The sequence below is a fragment of the Orycteropus afer genome, unplaced genomic scaffold, assembly GCF_000298275.1.
Source record: "Orycteropus afer afer isolate SDZICR_OR568_19922 unplaced genomic scaffold, OryAfe1.0 scaffold00221, whole genome shotgun sequence".
Taxonomy (NCBI): Eukaryota; Metazoa; Chordata; class Mammalia; order Tubulidentata; family Orycteropodidae; genus Orycteropus; species Orycteropus afer.
The window spans coordinates 4,656,780-4,676,967 of NW_006921808.1; positions in this window are offsets into that span (position 1 = coordinate 4,656,780).

Sequence of the window (20,188 nt, forward strand, 5' to 3'; positions counted from 1 at the left end):
AGAGAGAGAGAGAGAGAGAGAGAGAGAGAGAGAGAGTGTGAGAGAGAGAGATTTATCCACAGGAAATAGCTCATGCAGTTGTAGAGGGTGACAGGTCCCAACTCCATGGGTCAGACAACATCAAACTGGAGTCTTCTCCTGACTCAGGTAACTGCAGTGGCAGAAAAACCCAAAATCAGCAGGCAATACAGCAGGTTGCTGGTTTCAGAAGCTGATGAATCCAAGATTGGCAGATAATATGGCAGTTTCTTGGTTCACAGTCTGTGAAGACAACAATCCCAAAATTGGCAGGCAATATGGCATGCCACTGGTTCAATTCCAAGAACTGGAGGCCACATGATATTGACCCAGATGTGGTATCCAGACCTTTTCCATATAAATTGGAAACAGATGACACCCCTGAGGAAACTCTCTTTCAAATAATTGGCTGCTCATAGCACATCTCATTATGGAAGTGAATGTATTATATCAGGTCTCATCATGGAGGATGACTTCATCATAACTGCTAAATTACTGAGAATAATGACAAAGCCAAAGTGACATACAACCTTAACTGCTACAATCTGTAAAGAACTCTACTTAAAATTCTTTTTTTTTCTCTTCTCCCCCAACTTCTGAATAGGTCAGGCTATGCCTGTTCTTTTCCTGAATTTCTTCTGCCTGTGTAGCCCTCTATGAGCCCAATTACTCTGTCAGATAGATCCACCTAATCTTTTCAATTTCACAGTTTAAGACATCTCCTTTATTTTAAATGTGTATTATTATTATTATTATTATTTTCCTGTAGGAAAATAATCATGCTATTCTCTTATCCACCATGTTGTCTATACTTTATTGTGTATGGTGGAGTAATTTATTTATTTAAATACCTTGTATTATGTACTTTCCCTTAAAACTCTTTTAAGATACAAAGAGATAGATTTCAGAGATTTATATACTGTCATTATTAGAACAAAACATATAGATCATCTTCTCATATCCCCATCAATCCAATGTACACCACTTCTGCAAATTCCCCATCAAGTACTCAAATAGCCCCTGCTTGAACATCCTCAAGGACATCTCTGCTACCTAACATGACAGCTGCTGTTCTATATAGCTATGACTATGAGAACATTCCTCCTCCCATTGCACTCCTATCTTTTGCCAATGAAATTTACCCACTATTACTAGTTCTGCTCTTCAGGTTTGTCTTAGTAAGGGTTCTCTAGAGAAATAAAATCACTGATATATATATATACACATACATACATACACACACACACACACACACATACATACATATATAGTAGCTCTGGTAGTGTAGTACCTAAGGCACTTGACTGCTAACCAGAAGACTGGGGGTTCAAACCCACCAGCCACTCCTCAGAAGGAAATGGGGCAATCTACTTCCATAGTGATACGGCCTGGGAAACCCAAGAGGGGGTCGCTAGGAGTCAGATCCGACTCGATGGCACATAACAACAACAACAACAACAACATACACACACACACACATATATATTTTAATTTATATTTATATTTATATTTTTGTGGTTCCAAGGAACCACAAGGTCTGTGGTTCCTTGGAAGAGTTTTGCGACAGTCTGCTTCTGTAAAAATTTACAGTCTTGGAAACCCAATGGGGGTCACCATGAGTCAGAATTGACTTGATTACAGTGAGTTTGTTATGAGTGTGTATATGTGTGTGTGTGTGTGTGTGTGTGGAGAGAGAGAGAGAGATTGATTTACTTCAAGGGATTATCCTATCTGATTGTGGGGACAGGTAAGCTCAAAATCTGTAGGTCAGGTTATAGCCTAGAGATACCTGCTGGCTCATAGGCTTATGGGGGCACTGGAAAGTCCCAAAATTCATACATCAGATGACAAGCTGGAGATTTGTTCAGGCTTGTATCCTAAGATCTATGGGTCAGGAAAAGGAAAGAGTGCCACACAGAGGAATAGAGCAAATTTTTTCAGAATGTCTGTTTATACTCTGAAGGCATACCACATCCTATGGAAACTCATTTCAACTGCTTGATTACATTGTATTATAGAAGGTGATTACATTAAATGATATATAGAACAGCATCTAGTCTAGTATTTATTCAAACCACTGGAAACCATACCCTAGTCTAGCCAAGATGCCACCTAAAGTTAACTATTACAGAGGCCATATAGAATAAATGCTATTCCATTTCTACACAACAATCTTCACATATTTGAAAGCAACTAAGCTGCCTCTCCTGACATTCCTTTTCTTTGTATTCATCGAGAAGCAGATGGTCAGTCCCTATTCATTTCTGGCTGTTCTCTGGCAAATATTTTTGGCTTATATAGACCTTTTTTATACATACTCCTCTGTTACCATTGGGTCAGATTACAGGAGAGTAGGAGTTTTCTTTCTTTTGTTTTAGATACTTTTCTTGTTTAATATACCTTTGCTATTTAATAAATCTTGATTGCTGAAAGTGAAGAGGACTGGAAACATTTATTGATGAAGGTCAAAGACTAAAACCTTCATTAGGGATTAAACTTTAACATAAAGAGAACAAAAATCCTTATGACTAAACCAATAAGCAATATCATGTAAACAGAGATAATATTGAAGTTGTGAAGGATTTCATGTTACTTGATCCACAATCAAAGCCCATGGATAAAGCAATTGTGAAATCTCATAACCTATTGTGTTGGGAAAATCTGCTGCAAAAGAGCTCTTTAAAGTGTAAAAAGCAAAGATGTCACCTTGAGGACTAAGGTGCACCTCACCTAAGCCATGATGTTGTCAGTCATCTTATGTGTATGAGAAAGCTGGACAATGAATAAGGAAGAGCAAAGAAGAATTGATGCATTTGAATTACAGTGTGTGGAAGAATATTGAATATACCATAGACTACCAGAAGAATGAACCAGTCTGTCTTGGAAGAAATACAGCCAGAATGTTCCTTAGAAGTGAAGGCGGTGAGACTTAGTCTCACGTACTTTGGACATGTTATCAGGAGGGACCAGTTCCTGGAGAAGGACATCATTCTTGGTAAAACAGGGGGTCAGCGAAGAAGAGGAAGACCCTCAGAGGGAGTGAATGATACAGTGGCTACAACAATGGGTTCAAATATAACAATGATTGTGAGGAAGGCACAGGACTGAGAAGTATTTTGTTCTGTTGCACATAAAATCTCACGTACTACAACAAGAACATGTAAAGTAAATGCAACCTATGATCAAATTCACTTTTGTAAACATCCATTTCACTTTGTTATTTCAGAGTCATAAAAACTATAAAACTCTCGAGAATTTTCCACACATCTTGTTTTTAAAACAATTCTGTCTACCTAGTTTTTCAATTATTATACCAGAAACCACAACAATCAAAATGGAATAGAATTTTAAACAGATTCATCACATCCATCAACATACAAATTATTGAGTGACACAGAAATACTTTGGACCTATTGGGAAGAATACCTGTGAGCTATTACTGTTTGTTTCAGTAAAGCTAAAAAATGTCATAGTCATTCATTTTTCTACTAACATAAAAAGTATGACTAGTTTATGTGGGAGACCAAACCAAAAACCCTCCGCCATCAGGTCAACTCTGATTCATAGGTACCTAATGGGAAAGAATAGAACTGCCTCATAAGGTTTACAAGCCTGCAAATCTTCATAGAAGTAAACTGTCTCATCTTTCTCCCATGGAGCAGCTTGTGAGTTCCAACTGCTGACATTTTGGTTAGCAGCAAATCCTTTAAACACTGTGACACCAGAGCTCCTTTACATGGGAGAAACCCACTGCCATCAAATTGATTCCGACTTATAGTGACCCCCATCAGGTTCCTGACTGCTAACCAGAAGCCTGGTGGTTCAGACCCACCAGCCACTCCTCAGAAGGAAGATTAGGCAATCTACTTCCATAAAGATACTACCTCAGAAACCCAAGGCGGGGTTGGTATGAGTTGAATGCACTCAACAGCAGTGAGTTTTGTTTTGTTTTGGTTTGGTTTAAATCTTTATGGAAATAGATTGCCCTATCTTCCTTTCACAAAGTGGCTGGTAGGTTTGAACTGCCAAACTTCTGGTTAGCAGTCAAATACTTTAGGCAATGTGCCACCAGAGCTCTTTTATATGGGGGAAGGAGTAACTAAAAACGTCATTTTTTCTGGGTTGGTAATTATGTTTTTAAGCTAAGTCTTGGAATTGTATATTTAAGATTCCTGGATAAATCATTTTTATGTTTGCCACTGTCTGTCTTTTCATGGTATCCCAAGACTTAAACATACTTTTCTCCTATATAGGCTTGCTCTTTGAGTAAAGGATGTTTGGAATCACCCTTGCCCCATTTAAGCAAGTAATCAGTAAAGTTGATCACACATTTAAAAGAAACACCTCACTACCATCAAGTTGGATCCAACTCATAGCAACCCTTCTTTGGGTTTCTAAGGTGGTATCAATATGGAAGTAGATCACCCCATCTTCCTTCCAAGAAGTGACTGGTGGGTTTGAGCCACCAGCCTTCTGGTTAGCAGTCAAATGCCTTAGGTACTTCACTACCAAAGCTCCCGATCATACATGAGAACTTATGAAATAGTCTGATGACTCAGACTTACCTTGTCTCAAGTTTTTCTACATCAATACCCACTCTAGCAGTGTGGCTATTGACTTGGTTATTGCCATAAACATTGTCAGATTTCCAAAGAGAAGAAATCCATGACCAATCTAAAGGATGATTCACTCCAGCCATTAGTCATTTGCATCTAATTGCAGTAAATAGCTTATTATCTAGGCATTTCCAGCTGCTAGTGCCTAAGCCACTTTACGGCTAACCAGAAGGCTGGTGGTTCAAACCCACCAGCCACTCCTCGGAAGGAAGATGGGGCAATCTACTTCTGTAGTGATGCTGCCTCGGAAACCCAAGGAGGGGTCACTATGAGTCGGTCTGACTCGACGGCACATAACAACAACAACAACAACAGTCACCCATGAGAAGCAGTGAGATGTGGAAATGAATCTGCACAAACAGAATTACTGCTATGTTAGTTCTCCTATTGCCACATGTATTAAGCAGGCACTCTGTGCTGCGTTTTGTACATGACTTAGCACTTAGTACATGACATACCAACTACATTTAATGAGAGCACAGATTAAGTTTTAATGATCTTTTACCACAGAGCCAATCTTATCCAGATGAAGGACAATATTTTCTTCTAGGAGCACAGTTATACTCTGATAACTTTACCTCTCAAACTCTTTCAGATTTCATAGAGCAAAATTGCATTATACCCTGATAGTTATACCATCACTCAAGATACTAATAAAGGAAGGTAATAATGTAGTTTGAAGGATATTTGCTAAAATTCTGTATTCTTCATTTTACACAATGAGTGCAAAATATTTTATAGATACTTGAATGGATTTCATCTTCCAGCGATGAAATCACTTTCCAGGGAAACACTTAATTTCATGTAAGATAGCACATATCTGGTAGCATTCTGAGTGGAGCAAGAAACCACACTAGAAACAACCATTCCCAATTGATACAGCTTCCTGAGTTATGATTTTTCTGCAGCGTGCCTGTGTTGTAAAGGGCGAGATGCCTTCTCTTTGGGTAATATCAAATTGTACACAGAACTACACATGCTTCCAGTAAGTGTTTGGAGTCACTGCAGTTACAGGAATAGATACTTCTGCCTCAGACATGTAAATAAATAGCCCCTTGGTACTTCAGATGCTTATCACTTGTGCACACCCACACCCCATTACAACTGGGCTAATTACTATGCCTCTTGGCTCACAGACTTTCCTTTTTTGTTCTGTTCTACCACTGGTGTGGTGCCAATTGCCTTACCTTTATTAATTTTTCCCTCTGCTTCCCTTTCTCTATTCTGGCCTTTGCATGAAAGGGAAGGAATAATATTTTATTGTCAATAAATCTTTCAGTGCAAAGCATTTTTACTTGAAAATCTGGTTCCCAGCAATAGAGGCATTTCAGAGCTGGTGCTTAGATAACCAAGCTATCCTCTCTGGTATCAAGAAGCAGTCTACTTGGCAATGTTGTTGTTGTTGTTGTTATTTCAGAGTTGGAAAATTGCCATCACCAAAGAGCTTAAGAATTTGCCTTGTCAATTTTACAATGATTAATATGTGTAAGCATCTCCCAAGAGCTTCTGAAAGAATTGTTGGGTAGAAGATAAAAACCCATCATCAAAATCCCCTTGAAGAAAAGATAAGGAATAAGAGTGAACAGCTGCTAGAATCAAAGCATTAAGCTGGTATGAAATACACCAAAAGAGTTAGTAAGTCCACTAATCACACCTTTCAAGGGGCAGGCGTAGAACTGTTTTAGGAAGTACAAGAAGTTCTGTACCTTGATTGATGTAAGTCCCAAAGTCACTATGAAAAATTAGTTAAGCCTCCTTATTCCCCCCACATTTATTTTCTTGATCCTATTTATTTTTCTTCAATTTGCTAAGACATAGGTGTACACTAATCTCAGCAGCCCCATGAATACATGAAATTGAAAGCTTTTTTTTTTTTTTTTTTTTTGCAAAGTAATTTAACAAATGGAAATTCCAAATGACTGCCTTGAATTTATGTTGTCTTTTGGGATTACTTGGATTTAGACAGAGAGAAGGTAGAAATATCCTGGTCTATGATTATCCTACCCCTTGAGACCATTGCTGATTTAGTATAGCATCATTCTTGGTTTATGCAGCAGATATTTACTGAGCATATATTATATGTCAAGACTCTGCTGAGTGTTTGGGGATATAATTCTGAAAAAGACAGATGTAGCACTTGTTCTCATAGAGTTTACAATCTAATGGCCAAATAATATACAGGCAATTTTAATATTAGGTAATAAATGTGATCCTTTTGGAACAAAGATAATTTTAGTGATAACTTTTAATCCCTTACTTCTTCCCATATCAATTTAATCCCTCATAAATCACATGCAGATAATTTATGAACTGTGTGATTAATGGCAGAACAAAATCATTACTTTTATTGATGGCACTAGATTGGTGGGGTGGCTAACACAATGCACACTGGCTACAGAGTCCGAAAAACCTTCAATGTGTTGAAGAAATGTTTGCTAAAGTCACAATGAGATTTACCAAAACAAGCTGGGTTTTTAGAGAAAAGCCCTGATGATAAATCTTGGGGTAACAGCATTTTCTCTCATGGGTATTCTCCCTGTTTTAGCAATGGATTTCAGTGAGAATTTACTGATATGCGCTATACCACAGGTATGATTCATGAGGAGACTTTAAGATATTAGAGAAATGGTTGTCAATGCCAGGATAAGGTTAAATAAGAACATGGTCAGGATATACTAAGAGGCATAGATCTTAAAATTTTCAATGTACTTATGGCATGGCATTCATCATCACAAAGAAAGTTTCAATATCTATTCTGAAGTACAATGTTGTCAGCAATAGTATGATATCCTTAAGCCTACAAATAAGACCTATTAATACTACTATTATTCAAATTTACACACCAAAACCAAAAACAAGGAAAATGAAGATTTTTACCAACTTTTGTAGTCTGAAAGTGACCAAACATGCAATCAAGATGTGGTGATCATTACTGGTGATTAAAATGCAAAAATTAGAAACAAAGAAGAATCACCAACAGATGGACAATAGGGCCTTGGTTATAGAAATGATGTTAGAGATCACATGATAGAATATTGCAAAACGAATGACTTATTCATTGCAAATACCTTTTTTCAGCAACATAAGTGGTGGCTATACACCTGGACTTTGCCAGGTAGTATAAACAAGAATCAGATTGACTACATCTGTGGAAAAGGTGATGGGGAAGCTCAACATCTTCAGCCAAAACAAAACCAGGAGCTGATTATGGAACAGACCATCAACTACTCATATGTAAGTTCATGTTGAAGCTGAAGACAACTAAAGCAAGCTCACAAGAACCAAAATATGACCTTAATTATATCCTACCTGAATTTAGAGATTATCTAAAGAACAGAGTTGAGCATTGAACACCAGTGACTGAAAAACAGAAGAATTGTGAGATGACGTCAAGAACATTATACATGAAGAAAGAAAAAGTCCATTGAAATGACAAGAAAGGAAAAAAATACCAAAAATGGATGTCAGAAGAGACACTGAAACTTGCTCTTGAATTGAGAATAGCTAAAACAAGTGGAAGAAATGACAAGATGAAAGAACTGAACAGAAGATTTCAAAGACCAGCTTGAGAAGACAAAGTCAATTATCATAATGAAATGTACAAGTACCTGGAATTAGAAAACCAAAAAAGGAAAAACATGCTCAGTATTTCTCAAGCTGAAAGAACTGAAGAAAAAAATCCAAGTCTTGAGTTTCAATATTGAAGGCTTCTATGGGCAAAATGTTGAAGAATGCAGGAAACATCAAAAGAAGATGAAAGGAATATGCACAGTCATTGTACCAGAAAGAATTGGTTAATGTTCATCCTTTGCAAGAGGTGGCATATGATGAAGAACTGATGGTATTAAAGGAAGAAGTCAAAGCTGCACTGAAAGAATTGACAAAAAGCAAGGCACCAGGAATTGATATAATACTCATGGAGATATTTCAACAAATGTATGCTTCAGTGGAGGCATGTACTTGTCTATGCCAAGAAATTTGGAAGACAACTACTTGGCCAAATGAGTGGAAGACATCCATATTTGTACTCATTCCAATGAAAAGTGATCCCACAGAATGTGAAAATTATCTAATAATATCGTTAATATCAAATGCAAGTAAAATCTTGCTGAAGATAATTGAAAAATGGTTGTAGGAGTATATTGACAGGGGACTTCCAGAAACACAAGCTGGATTCAGAAGAGGATGTGGAATGAAGAATATTATTGCCAATATCAGATGGATCTTGGCTGAAAGCAAAGAATACCAGGAAGATGTTTACATGTGTTTTATTTACTATGCAAAAGTATTCAATTGTGTGGATCTTAACAAATTATGGATAACATTAAGAAGAATGGGAATTCCAGAACAATTAATTGTGCTGATGAGGAACCTCTACAGAGACCAAGAAGCTGTTGTTCAAACAGAACAAGGGGTTACTGCATGGTTTAATATCAGGGAGTGTGTCAATGTTTTACACTTTCACCATATTTATTCAATCTGTATGCTGAACAATTAATCCGAGAAGCTGGAATATATGAAGAAGAGTGTGGCTTCAGGATTGGCAGAAGACTCATTAACCACCTGTGATATACAACACAACCTTGCTTGCTGAAAGTGAAAATGAACTGAAGCACTTACTGATGAAGATTAAAGACTACAGTCTGCAATATGGATTACACCTCAGCACAAAGAAAATGAAAATCCTCACAACCAGACAAATAAGCAATATCACGATAAATGGAGAAAGATTGAAGTTCAAAGATTGGTTCCACAATCAACACCAATGGAAGCAGCAGTCAAGAAATCAGATGACATATTGCACTGGGCAAATCTGCTGCAAAAGACCTCTTCAAAGTTCTGAAGAGCAAAGATGATTCTTTGAAGGCTAAGGTGCACCTAAACCAAGTCATTGTGTTTTCAATCACCTCATGCATATTAAAGTCAAATAATGAGTTAGGAAGACTGAAGAAGAGTTGATACTTTTGAATTGTGGTGTTGAAGCATACTTAAAGTACCATGGGCTGACAGAACAACAAACAAATCTGTCCTGGAAGAAGTGCAGTTGGAATGCTCCTTAAAAGCAAAAATGGCCAGACTTCATCTCACCTACTTTGATCATGTTGTTGTCAGAAGGGACCATTCCCTGGAGAAGGATATTATATTTGGTAAAGTGGAGGGTTAGCAATAAAAGGGAAACCATCAACAAAGTTTAATGACATAGTGGTGGTTGCAATGATGGGCTTAGATATAGCAAAGATTGTGAGTCTGGGACAGGACCAGTCAATGTTTCATTCTGTTGTATATAGGGTCTCTATGAATCAGCCAACTCGATGGCACCTAACAACAACAAATAACATGCAAAACTCATACATTCCGAAATTTTACACACTACTGGTGGAGAATTGTGTATACATATTATTTTATTTTAAAAGAAGTTATTATTAAATCAAATTTGATGCCTGCTGATTTATTGGAGTCCCTGTGCACATGATTAATACACTTGGGTGGTAAACAAAAGATTGAAGATGTATTTCTGCCAGAGGTGCATTGAAAGAAAGGCTTGGTCATCTACTTGTAAAAAAATCAGTCATTGGAGCAGTTTTACTCTGACTTACATGGGGTCATCATCTTATAAAAAAAGAACTCAATAGATGTTATAAAAGTGGTAAAATTATGATTCTATTGGAGTACAAAGGAAGTAGGAATCAACATTAAATAAAGCAAACATGAAATATTTCATGAAGGAGTTGATATCTCAGCTGTACTTCAAGAAGTATCTCAACAGGTAACAAAGAGAGGAAGTAAAGTCCATACTGGGAATCAGCCTGAGCAAAGCCAGACACATAGGTATGTGATGTGTGAAAGTCATTATGGCTGTGTCTGTGAGACAAGATTCTAAAGGGAAGATGTAGTTGGATATAAAGCTGAAAGATTATGTATGACTCAGGTGATCATTACAGATTTTTAATTTTATTGCAGAGGCAATATAAAATGAAGGATTTTTAGAAGAGTGCCATTTTGTGTTTTATGAACACTCTTACGGAAGCTAAATGAAGAATAAATTGAAAGTGGAAGTGTCTGGGCATGAGGTGCAGTTGCAAGGTTATTGTGGCACTTCATTCTGAAAAGATGGAGCATAAAGTAGAGCATGGGTGGTCATTGACAATATCTGAAGCAACAGGTTCGATCTATGATGGGCACCGAGCAAACAGATCAATGGCAAAGTAAAACAAATAAAAAGTGAATTTAAAAATAAAGCTACAACTGGTTGAGAAAGTTAGGTCTGAATGAAGTTAGAGAGTTGGATAGCAATATACTAGCTTTTCTCCTCACCTGAGCTAAGCACCCTACCTTTACTAGACAGCAAATGTAAACATTAACATCTGGGACAGATCTTGTTACTGAATACAGTAATTTGAAAACTTCCTCTTTTCCTAAAGTAATAAGTTGTATTATTCTGGGTGTGTTTTTATTTTATTTTTTTATTGTGGGCCACATAAGACATTGATTATTGCTGTTATTATTATAATTCTTAAAAAAATTACATTTTCTTTGAATCATAAATCAATGGATTTTCTTTGCTCAAGGCACTGCTTCTGTTTAAAAACCTTATTGATTTTCACAGGCTATAAAAACAATAAATCTGTAGGTGCTGTTTTTAGTCCTGAGGAGTTTTGGATCAGGATTATTATCATTGTTTATTATTTATTGAATGCTGTCAGTGAGCTCAGCAGTATACAAATATAAATGGTTTAACATCATCGTTAATTCTGTTTCCAAAAGGGGCAGGTGTTTATCATGAAAGAAAAAAAAAAAAAATTTGGATTACCAAAATAATGCCCATTAGTGGTTTTCATTTCCTGGAAAATATGGTCTTTGTGGTCATTAAACTCCTGTGGCATTTTGGCTACAACAAATGGTACCAATCTCTCATTTCTGGTTTGTTTCCAAGTTGGGAATTGCCTCCTGCTTTTTGAAAATGATCCATGATTGATTTGGACCACTGTTTACTTGATACGTTTTATTTAATATTTATCTTCATTAGCAACTTAAAGTCCAGTTCACTTCTTGAGGGAGATATTTTCATTTACCACTTAACTCATTTCCCTTTGGCCATTTTAAAAAGAATCCAGACCATCCATGAGGGGCCTTACATTATTCCATTTATAATGGTTGAATGGAGCAAGAAATATTGCCTGGAAATTACAGAGCAGAATTTTTATTTTTCCACCCACTGTGCATTGCAAAGAGATGTGCTCTATCATGTGCAGTCAACGGGAATGATTCAGTGACCCTCTTTATTCTACCACTGCTTCAGTGGCTACCGTCAACAAAAGCATGCTGCCCCATTCCTTTGAATCAGGGTTATGCAATATCTCTATACCCTCAGATTCATTTCCAGAAAGCTCTCTTACATTCTCTGTTTGTAGAGAATTAACACTAGGTCAGGAAATCAGCCATTTATTCCTAAACTTTATTCCAGTCATTTTTTAAAACTCTTTCCACATGCTATGTTAACAGGAGCTGAAATGAAAGAAAAAAAAAAAAAAAAAAAAAAGCAGAAGCAGCTAATCTAGTTGATTTGAGGTTACCAAAAAATTTTAACAACCACAATTAATATTTTCTTTGATTTGCTGTCCAATGTTGTCACACTTGATAGTCACACAGTCCTGGAAGTAAGGGAGAACACATGTTTTATTTAGCATCCTAAATCTACGCATAAGGAAACAGAGACTCAGAGATGTTAAGTGACTTTCCCACCACTAGAATGAAGCAGAAATGAAGCTCTGTCCTTTTTTACTACTTATAATTATATATGACTAAGTAAGGGCCAAAAAGAAAAGAAACAGTAGAAATACAAAAGAAATTCAAGGAATGTGGTCGGTCTTCTAAGAATGACTGGTAAAGGAAAGGAGTTGCTACCTGAATGAATTTTAAACATCCTTATATATCTGTGAGTAAACAGGTATTCTGATAATCATATGGACTTATATCTATCTGTTTATCTTCCCAGAACTAGATAAAAATTATCTCATGTATATATGATGACATACACCGAGAAATTTGTAGATAGGACTATCATTTAGCAAGTGAGCTTCTCTCTGTGTCCAAATTTGGACAAACACTGAGACTTATGAAGACATTAGTTTTATTGTCTCTGGCTTCAGAAGATCAATAATTCTTCACTCAGAAGGAAATAGATCCAGCCCTTTTGTCTGCCTTTCTAAATGAACAATACTTTAAACTGAATGCCTCAGAAACAAAGAAAAAAATAGGCTAAAAATCAAAGGTTGGAAAAAGATACATCAAGCAAATGACAACCAAAAAGAAGCAGGAATGACAATACTAATTTCCGATAAAATTGACTTTAAGACAAAAACCATCACAAGAGACAAGGAAAAACATTAAATAATGCTTAAAGGATCAATTGACCAAAAAGATATAGCCATAGTAAATATCTATGGATCCAATGAAAGTGCCCCAAAATACATAAATCAGACTTTAACATAGTTGAAAAGACAAATAGATGACTCCACTGCCACAGTAGGAGATTTTAATGCACCACTTTCATTGAAAGATAAAACAACTGGAAAGAAACTCAAAAAAGATGCAGAAGAACTAAACAATACAGTCCACCAACTTGACCTTATAGACATCTACAGAGCACTTCACCCAACAAAAGTACAGTATACCTTCTTTTCCAGTGCACATGAACATTCTCCAGGATAGACCATATGTTAGGCCATAAAACAAGCCTTAATCAGTTTAAAAACATTGAAATATTGCAAAACATCATCTCAGATCACAATGGTATCAAATTAGAAATCATCAGTAAGAAGATCAACAGAAAAAGAGCAAACACATGGAAACTGAACAACACCCTCCTCAAGAACACCTGGGTAATAGAATAAATAAAAAATGAAATTAGAAAATTTCTTGAATAACATGAGAATGAAAACACACCATACCAAAATCTTTGGGACACAGCAAAATCAGTGATCCAGAGGACAATTGATAGCAATAGATGCACACATCTAAAAAGAAGAAAGAGCCAAAATTAACACTGTAAACCAACATCTCCAACAATTAGAAAAATAACAGCAAGAAAAGCCTATGGTCAACAGAAGAAAAGAAATAATAAAGATTTGAGTAGAAATAAAGGAAACACAAAATAAAAAGACAATAGAAAAAAGGATCAAGTCTAGAAGTTGGTTTTTTTAAAAGATTAATAAAATTGACGAACCACTGGCAAATTTAACAAAGGAAAAGAAGGAACAAATACAAATAACACAAATAAGAAACAAAATGGGCAACATCACAATAGAACCAACTGAAATAAAAAAGATGATATCAGGATACTATGAAGAACTGTACTCCAACAAATTTGAAAATCTGGAAGAAATGGACAGATTTCTAGAAACACACTACTTACCTAAACTATCACAGACTGAGGTCGAAAAGTCGAACAGACCCATAACAAAAGAAGAAATTGAACAGGTCATAAAAAATTACCAACAACAGCACAAAAAAGTCATGGCCCAGACGGTTTCACCAGACAAGTCTACCAAACATTCAGAGAACTGACACCAATCCTACTTAAACTATTCCAAAACATAAAAAAGGATGGAATCCTCCCTAATTCGTTTTATGGAGCATGCATAACCTTGATAACAAAACCAGGAAAAGATATCACTCAAAAGGATTATTACAGACCAATATCCTTCATGAATATACATGCAAAAATCTTCAACAAAATACTAGCCAATAGACTTCAACATATAAAAAAAAAAAAAAAAAATTCATTATGACCTGGTGGTGTTCATATCAGTTATGAAAGGACCATCCAACATTAGAAAAACAATCAATGTCATCCACCACATAAATAAAACAAAAGAACCACATGATCATATCAATGGATGCAGAAAGGCATTTGATAAAATCCAGCACCTGTTCCTGATCAAAACTCTCAGCAAAATAGGAATAAAAGGGACATTCTTCAACATCATAAAGGGCATATATGCAAAACCAACAGCCAACATCACTCTCAATGGAGGGAGACTGAAACCAAACCCTGTGTACTGGAAATCCTAGCCAGCTTAATAAGGCAAGAAAGGGACATCAAAGGCATCCAAATTAGTAAAGAAGAAATGAAACTATCACTATTTGCTGATGATATGATCTTATACCTAGAAAATCCAAGAGACTCAGTAAAAAATCTACTGGAACTAATTGAATGATTTGGCTGAGTGGCAGGATAAAAGTTCAGCATATAAAAATCAGATTCCTCTACATCAGCAAAGAGACTACTGAAAAAGAAATAAGGAAATCAATACAATTTATAATAGCTACTAAAAAAATAAAATACTTGGGAATAAATCTTACCAGAGACACAAAAGGCCTGTACAAAGAAAACTGCAAAAGACTACTTCAAGAAACCCTAAGAGATCTACATAAATGGAGGAACATACCATGCTCACAAAGAAGAATATTGAACATTGTGAAAATGTCAGGTCTACCCAAAGCAATCTATACATTCAATGCAATCCCAATCCAGATCCTTTCAATATTCTTTAAGGCTATGAAAAAAGCAATCACTAACTTTATATGGAAAGGAAAGACACCTTGGACAAGCAAATCATTATTGAAGAAGACAAACAAAGTAGGAGGTCTCACACTCCTGGATCTCAAAACCTATTATAGCCACAGTAGTCAAAATTGCCTGGTACTGGTAAAACAACAGACACATAGACATAGGGAATACAATTGAGAACCCAGAAATAGATCCATTGACCTATGGTATGGTCAGCTGATCTTTGACAAAGGGCTGAAATCTATTAAGGGGTAAGAGATTGTCTGTCCAACAAATGGTGCTGGCAAAACTGGAGAGCCATCTACAGAAAAATGAAGCAAGATCTGTTCCTCACACTATAGAGAAAAACTAACACCAGATGTATCAAAGACTGAAATGTGAAACCTAAATCTATAAAGTTCCTCAGGGAAAAATGGGGGCAAATTTAGGGAACCTACTAAAAATTAAATATTTATGTGCTTCCAAAGACTTTTCCAAAAGTGTATAAAGAGAACCTACAGATTAGCAAAAAAAATATTTGTCAATGACATGTCTGACAAGGAACTTATCTCTAAAATTTGTAGAAAACACCAACACCTCAACAACAAAAAGATTAATAATTCAATTTAAAAATGGGCAGAAGACATGAATAGACATTTCACCAAAGAGGATATTCAGGGGGCCAACAAACACTGAAGAAATGTTCATGAGAAGAAATGTTCATAAAGAAGTGAGAGCCAGGACAAGAACAGACATATGCACACCCATGTTCATTGCAGCACTATTTACAATAGCAAAAAGATGGAAACAACCAAGGTGTCCATCACTGAGGAATGGACAACCAAACTATTGTACATACACACAGTGGAATACTATGCAAACCTAAAGAATAACATAGAATCTGCAAAACACCGCATAATGTGGATGCACTTGGAGGACTTTATGCTGAGTGAAATAAGTCAATCACAGAAGGACAACGATTGTATTAGTCCATTATTGTAAAAGTCAAGGAAAGGTTTATATATTGAAGGAAATTGTCGTTGTTGGTTACCAGGGGTGGACGGGGAGGAGAGGGAACACTGTTAAATAGGTAGAGATAAGTATTGATTTGGGTGAAGAGAAGGGCAATGAACCAAATGTGAGTGATCAACATGGTGGCATTGAGGAAGAGGAAGACATAGGAGGTACAGGGGAGATGCAGACAACAAAGATGAACCCAAATAAAAAAAATAAAGAAATGTTCATGATCATTAGCCATTGTTATTGTTGTTGTTATGTGCCGTCGAGTGGTTTCCGACTCATAGCGACCCTATGCACAGCAGATAAAAGCCAGGAACCCAGACAGAAGAGCAATCAGCCCCAGGGACAACTCAGGAATGCCCAAAGCAGCAGGCCAGAAGAGCAGGAGAAAGGGGATTAAAAGCCAGGAAGCCAGACAGAGGTACAGTCAGCCACAGGGACCCAGGTGGGGGTGATACGAGAGGTCTCCAACAGCAAGACAAACTTGTCTGTCGGTTTGTCCTACTGTGGTGACATGTAGACATGAGTTTTGAGGCTGAGCTTCTGGTGTTTAAAACCTAGTGAGATGCACCTGGTGCACAGGTTATAGACTGAGACAGACTAGGAAGAAGGAAGAGGCTGTCCACTTCTCAAAGAATTGGCCAGGCAAAACCTTATGAATAGCAAAGAAACACTGTTTGGTACATTAGCCATCAGAGGGATGTAAATCAAAGCAACAATGAGATACCATCTTGCCCCAGCACCAGGAACACAGTTCAACCAGACAGAAAATGATAAATGCTGGTGAGGATGCAGAGAGATTGGGACTCTCATACCCTGCTGGTGGGACTGTCAAATGATACAACCTCTGTAGAAAGCAGTATTGTGATTCCTTAAAAAGTTGGAATTAGAAACACCATTTGACTCAGCCATTCCATTACTAGGTATATATCCTAAAGAACTGAGAGCCGGGATAAGAACAGGTATATGCACAACCATGTTCATTGCAGCATTATTTACAATAGTCAAAATATGGAAACTACTTAGGTATTCATTAACAGAAGAATGGATAAACAAACTATGGTACATAAACACAGTGGAATACTATACAATCCTAAAGAATAATGTAGAATCTTCAAAACATCACATAACATAGATGAACTTGGAGGACATTATGCTGAGTGAAATAAGTCACTCACAGAAAGACAAATACTTTATTAGTCTGTTATTTTAAAAAGTCAAGGAAAGGTTTATATATGGAAGAAAATTTTCTTTGTTGGTTACCAGGGGTGGGAGGGGAGGGGAAGGAACATTGCTAGATAGGTGGAGACAAGTATTGATTTGGGTGAAGAGAAGGGCAATGTACCAAATGTGAGTGATCAACTCGGTGCCATTGAGAAAGAGGAAGACATGGAGAGGTGCATAGGAGGTACAGACAAAAAAGATGTACCCTTTTGCACATACAGTACTGCATTGTTAGTGATGGAAAACACTGATCTATGGGTAGATAGATGGGTGGATAGGCTGTGCAATTAGGTATGTGTGTGCAGGGGGGAGTGTGCCTGTGACCATGTATAGGGTTGGCAGACAAGGTTTCTACAAGTGTATTTGTATGTTCTGTAAAAATGTCCAGGTATATGGTAGAGCTGACAAGTGACAAGTTTGTAGTTACTTCTTGGCCACAGCCAGCTACCCAGAGGGAACAAGTAGTTGCATCTGTGGCCTCAGGACCATGGTCATAGGGGACATCAAACTCAATTGACATAACATACTACAGAAAAACATTGCTCCACATCCTACTTTGGCGGGTAGTGACTGGGATTTTAAAACCTTGCAAGCAGCCATCTAGATGCAACAATGGGTCTCCCCTCATCCAGAGCAAAGAAGAATGAAGAAAATCATAGATGCATGGAAACAATCAGTCCAAGGGACTGGTGCACAATGCAATCCTCAGCCTATATAACTATGAGTCCAGAAGACCTATATAGTTCCCAGCTAACACTGTCAAGCACTCGGAGGGCGATCTAGGTAGGAGATCCTGGATAGAGTATGAGAATAATGTGGAACAAAACTTAAAATCATCATCATTATCATCATCATCATCATCATAAAAAGGATCAGTTTTGCTTGTCTGATAGAGCCTGGAGGAATGCCTGAGACTATGGCCCCTAGACACCCTTCTGGTCTGGAATTGAACCCACTCCTGTGGCTTCCAACCAAACAAACAATAGCTGTGTGAACTGAACATTTACAGTAGGTAATGCACTCTTGGAGAGATCAATCATGGGAGAATAGAAGAGCTGCGTTTGCACAGGGAGACAACTCAGGGGGCAGGAGTGCATGGGAGGGAAGGACAGGGAAGATCTAACTATGTGGAGAAAGTGGGAAGAGAGCTGTTGCATTGTGGGAAATTACCATCAATGTCATGAGACAAAGTCTATGTGATCTGTTGTATGGAAAATGAATTTGCTCTGTAAATTTTACCCAATCACAATAAAATTTTTTTTAAAAAAAGAAAAAAGAATAACCACAATGCCTCACAAAGGCCTTCTGTGCATTATATTACCTCACTCAACATTTAATGAGCTCTTACTATGTGCAATGATGGTTCATTGTTTTTTTTTTTTTCCAAATTATACCTAACTCCAATAATTGCAATTTAAAATGTGTCTTATGAGTAAATAGTGGATCATTTAGGTAATTTTGAATACCTCTAAAGTTTTCTACACTTTGGATTAGAAAAAGGCAGGCTTTTCACTGAACGGTTTACTTATGAATATGACCAATGAAAGAGTGCTCAGGTTTCAAAATGAGGTATACATGTCAATGGAAATCTGTGAGTTGGTAAAAATTGAATTTGTTCTAATTTCTAATGAGATGAAATATGCATTTGGCATACTAATGTATGAGCTAAAGTTATTTGCAAGAAAACTGTAGGGACAAAACACATACAAGTCAATAAAAAGAAAAAATAACTCAATTATTAAATGGATAAAGAATCTGAGTAGAAATTTCTCCAATGAAGATAAGAAAATGACCGTAATGATATAAAAAAATGCTCAAAATCTAACCCACATTGAGATAGTTTGTACCCACTAAATACCTATAATAAAGAAGAAAAATAATAACAGGTGTTTGCCAAGAATGTAGAGAAACCAGAATTCTAATACAGTGCTGATGAGAATGTAAAATAGTACAGTCATTTTCAAAAGCAATCTAGCAGTTCCTCAAGATGTTCAACATGGAGTTACCTTATGACCCCAAAATTCAATTTCTACCCAAGAAAATGAAAACAATATGTTTACACAATGACTGGTTTACACATGTTCATAACAGCATTATTCCTAACAAACAAAAAAGCGTTTGACCAGGAAACAACCCATACATTTCCTTTTAAATGAGTAAGTGGATAAATAAAATGGAATAAACCCATATGATAGGCTTTTACTCAGCAATAAATATTAATGAATTATTGATATATAAAAACATATAAATATAAATTGATCATATATAAATTGATATATAAAGATATAAAATAGATTAGTGATTTCCTACAGTTGAGAAGATGGGAGATCGGGAAATTGAGAGATGACTTCTAAAGTGTAGTGTTTAAAAGAAATGCTTTTTAGGGTGATCAAAATGTTCTAAATTCGATATTTGATTGTGGTGATGGTTGTTCAACTTTCTGAATATTCTAAAATCTATTGAATCATAAAATTTTATTGCATGGTACATGAATATTATCTCTTTAAAGCTGTTATATGTCTCCTACCCTATACACAAGAAAAGGAAGACAAAAGCAACACAAGTATTCATAGGTGATGGTTATTCCATGATATGACCAAAACCTTTTAATGCACATTTATTCCTCTTTCCCTTTCTCTCTTTCATCACTTTGGAAAAGCCAGCAATTATGTGGGTACAGATTGCCTTATTAGAGGAAACCAAGCTTATGGGCAGCTTTTTCATCATTTGTCTCCATGGAGGATTTTTTTTTTTTTTT